The 4,442-nt window shown below is 51.0% G+C and overlaps 1 non-coding gene across 1 annotated transcript; it reads right to left on the bottom strand.

The window, feature by feature from the left end:
* Window positions 1–2,795: 2,795 nt before the first annotated feature.
* Window positions 2,796–2,933, bottom strand: LOC129559696 (U4 spliceosomal RNA). Its single transcript, XR_008686626.1, has one exon. It is a non-coding gene; the product is annotated as a U4 spliceosomal RNA (small nuclear RNA).
* Window positions 2,934–4,442: the final 1,509 nt, after the last annotated feature.

Genomic DNA, 4,442 nt, shown 5'->3' with positions numbered 1-4,442 from the left:
CGCCCCCAAACTTTCCCAGCATCAGAGTCTTTTCCAGTGAGTCAACTCTTCGCATGAGGTGGCCAGAGTATTGGAGCTTCAGCTTTAGCGTCAGTCCTTCCAATGAACACCCAGGACCGACCTCCTTTAGAATGGACGGGTTGGTGTTAGTACACACTAAAACGGGTGTTCTGGAGGAAGCACTATAGCAGCTTGTAGCAGAGGAAGCTCAGAGGTTAAAGCTTCTGCCTCCAATGTGGGAGACCCGGGTTCAATCCCTGGGTCGGGGAGATCCCCTGGAGAAGGAAACGGTAACCCACTCCAGTATTCTTGCCTGGAGAATCCCATGGATGGAGAAGCCTGGTAGGCTACAGTCCACGGGGTCGCAAAGAGTCAGACACGACTGAGCGACGGAACAGAACAGAACAGCAGAGGAAGCTGACCCAGGCTGGGGCTCTGCAAAGGCCTGTCCGGAAAGCTGTGCTTAAGCTGAGATCAGAAAGAAGGTTAGGAGTTAACTGGGGGTGGGAGGGAGGGTCTGTCAGGCAGAGGAATCCCAACGGGTTGCAAGCCTGGTGAGGAATAGAGACTTAGCAAAGACGCAGGGAGTTTGAGGCCACCCAAGGTTAAGGGACCTCAGGGGACAGGCTGTGAAGAAGACTCTTGTTCTTGGTTGGGATCTGGTCTCCATTCCCAGGAGAGTTTAGACAGGTGATGCATTTTTAGGAAGAAGGCTGCACGGAGACCAGCAAGGATCAGCACAGCCCTCCCCACCCCCAGCTTCTCTGGCCTGCAGACTGTGCCATCTCCCTCACCCACACGCACCCCTCCACACAGCCCCTCCCCAGTCCCTCCTCACATTTTTGTGAGGATGAGGTCATCGTGGGGGAAGGGAGGGAGTTCCCGGCCTCTGAGCCTCCTTTATCCTGGAGGGCCAGGGCAGCCCCCGGAGGGGGAGGGGAGGAGTAAACACAGAAGAGTTCCCATCCCCCCATCCCCACCCCTGAAACTAGAGCCCCGTTCCTTCCACCCTAGGCTGTTGATGTGAGCTGTATCTACAAGGAGGTATTTTAATGCAGTTTCACTACCAGACAGTTGAAGAAGGGCATCCAGCCCTGCACTTTTAGCACTGGCTCCCCTTGGGACCTGGGGCAGGTCACCCCCTCACAGCTCTCAGTTTCCCGATGTGTACATTTCGTGGGCAGGGATCTCATGTTCAGGATAGTGACTACAGTTAAGAATACTGTACTGAATCCTGGAAATTTGCTAAGGGAGATCTTAAATGTTCTCACCACACAAAAAATTGGTAACTATATGAAGTGGTATATGTGTTAACTAAATGTCATTGTGGTAATCATTCCACAATACATATAAACATATATCAAACTACTGTACTGTATACTTGAAATTCATACAATTCTGTCAATAAAGCTGGAAAACAATTTTTTTTTTTATGGATCCGACCTGCACATCCTTGCAGTGGAAGCATTGAGTCTTAATCACTGGACTGCCAGGGAAATCCCAAAGCTGGAAAGAAATTTTAAGGTTAATGGGCAGCAGTGCTGTCCAACAAAACCTTCTACAATGATGGGCATGTTCTGTATCTGTGCTGTCCAACATGTTGGCCACTAGCTACATGTGGCCACTGAGACACTGACATATGGCTGGTGAGTCAGAGGAGCTGAATGATTTCATTTTATTGTAATTAGTTTAAACTTAAATAGCCACATGTAGCTAGTGGCTACCATACTGGACAGCACAGGCATACCTTAAACTTTTGAGGAGTTCCCTGGTGGCCTAAGGGTTAGGATTCTGGGTTACTGCCATGGCTCAGGTTCAATCCCTGGTCAGAGAACTAAGATCCTGCAAGCCATGCAGCCTGGCAAAACTTTTATGAGAATTCTCCTTCTCACGCACTCTATCGATGGCCCCCTCTAGTCCCATTCATGTGGCTCAGGCGGGCAGGGCCGACTGCCTGGGGCTCAGGTCCCTGGTCTACCTGCCCCTCTTACTGCCTTTAATATGCAGAAAAATAGGGTCTGGCCTGGAGGTGGAAGAATGACTGGGAAGACCCCAGAAACTAGCAGAACACAGTCTTTCTTTAAAAAATATTGAAATATAGTTGATATACAATATTATATAAGTTATAGGTGTACAATATAGCGATTTTCAAATTTTAAAAGTTTTAATCCATTTATAGTTATTATAAAATACTGGCAGTACTCCAAGCAGAACAGTTTTAAGCCTGGACTTCTGCCCCAGCCTGGAGTACTTCCCACACATCTAAAGAAAGGGAGGGTGAGGCCAGAGTTGACATTAGGGACATTTGGTCTCTTAGTCTCTGCTTGAACTTCCTCCTGCCCTGCCTCCCTGAAAACCACCAGATTGCCGCTGGGACGGTCCCTCCTGGGGCACATAACTCCACTGTAGTGTGAAGCTGTGCTCTAGAGATGGGGTCGTGCCAGAAACCTGCAGTGTTTATAAACTGGGGGATGTGGAGGAGCCAGAGGAGAGGGAGGGATCTCAGGCAGGAGGGAGGTGGCTCAGCCCTCATCCAGCCCCTCTCCTTGCACTAGCAAAGGGAGTGGTCACTGTTCGCTGCTCTGGACCTTCTGCTTGAGGCTGCCTCCCCTCTGCCCCCAGCACTACCTACTCGCTTCTGCTGTTTTTACTGTCCACATCATCCAAGAATCAGACACTCCCCCTCCCAAGAATGTGAAGGGGACTCAGAGGACCTCGCCTGCAGCTGTGCGGGGATGGGCATGTCCACCAGATGCAAATATTGTCCTCCCTCTCACCTCAGGGCTCCAGCCACTCCTTCCCCAAAGCTCCCTGCATAGACCTGTTAACAGAAAACAACTCTCACTGGGACTCAGTTTTCTTATTTTTCCATTTAGCAATAATCAAGCCTTGGATAAATCTCACTGGCTATGATACTGCCACTGCACAAAGCTGGGGGGATTCAGCTTTCTATCCTCTCTGCTCTCCCTCCTTCATTTCTCAGGTGCCCACCACCCTCTTTGTCAACAAACCCCAACTGGAAAGACCTTGGTTGGTTCCTGCCCTCCCCACCCCTCACGCCTTCCCCTGTCTCCATTTCTTTGGCTTTGGCAGCAGGACTGGAGGGGTCAGGCAGGCTCTAGCAGTGACCATGGTGTGGGACACATGAGGGGAGACGGCTCTCAGATACCCCTCAACTTAGGTCTTCTAGAAGCAGTTTGTGGCAAGGATTCAGGTGAAACCCAGGGGGCCAAGGGTGAGACAAAGGGGGACAGGGGGGCAGAAAAGATGTGCAAGCGGGGAGGAGCACTGCCCTGAGATCCCAGCTGTGTTTCACGGTGGACCTGCAACATGCGGAGGGCTTCTGCTGAAGCCTGTGAGGAGACCCACACTTTGGAGTGGCCCACGGTTCCCATCCACAACCTAGCCCCCACCCCCCCGAGTGTCAAGGTGCACCCCAAGCTTCTGGGTTCTGTTGTCCAGCTTCAGGTTGGCACTCGGCAACTGCACAGCATGGCCTTTCGTCTAAACCTAAAAGCAGAGGGGCAGCATCAGAGAGCGCGAGGAGGCAATCAAGGCATTTGAGAAGAAAGGTTTGTGTCTCCAGGTGGCCCACCGCTGGAGCTGCTTACCTCGCTTACCTACTGCAACATGGTGCCTCTGTTTTCTTTCGTGAGAACAAAGTTGTCATCACCTTCCTTTTCCTCAAAGGGAGGTACAGTCCACTGTAAACGAGTCCCCTTTAAGATAGTACTAGATGGGATCTCAAGGAAGATACAGGCAAGAATATTAAGAAGCAAGCCGGGACCCACAGCCATATCTGGTCCTGAGTCCAAATTGATGATGTCATCTCTTGCTCCCCCTCCCCTCAACGAGCCCTTTGCAGATCTGGGCTACTAGCCTGATAATATCATACAGTCTCTTGTCCCGGAAAGGTCTGATTCTTTGATTATCTGCCCTTTTGGGACTGTCGTTTTTGAGGTTGTCCATTGTCAATTAGCACTGGCGGGGCGGTCTATGAGATGCCCCATGAATCCCCTGACTGGATCCAGGCCAGCCTTCATTGTATCTAAGTGTGTTCTATCTAAAGCCATGCTTCCTCCTGGTAACCAGGATCAATGACCTTGAACAGCCTAGTGATGCCCTTTTTGGCTATTGGTCCCCTAGTTTAGGGGCTTCCCTGATGGCTCAGTGGGTAAAGAATCTGCCTGCAATGCAGGAGACATAGGAGACACTGGTTCGATCCCTGGGTTGGGAAGATCCCCTGGAGAAGGAAATGGCAACTCAGTCCAGTATTCTTGCCTGGGAAATCCCATGGACAGAAGGGCCTGGAGGGCTACAGTCCATGGACTCACAGAGAGTCAGACATGACAACAACTAGGCATGCACGCACACCCCTAGTGTGAGGAGCTTCAGGGGGCTAGGTTTAGTGGAAACATGACTGTGTTCCCTGGTGTAAGTTC

The sequence above is a fragment of the Moschus berezovskii genome, chromosome 8 (assembly GCF_049115385.1).
Source record: "Moschus berezovskii isolate FMDL1 chromosome 8, NW_MosBer_1.0, whole genome shotgun sequence".
In the NCBI taxonomy this organism is placed as follows: domain Eukaryota; kingdom Metazoa; phylum Chordata; class Mammalia; order Artiodactyla; family Moschidae; genus Moschus; species Moschus berezovskii.
The sequence above is the reverse complement of the archived record's forward strand: the minus strand, read 5'-3'. Positions and strand labels throughout refer to the sequence as shown.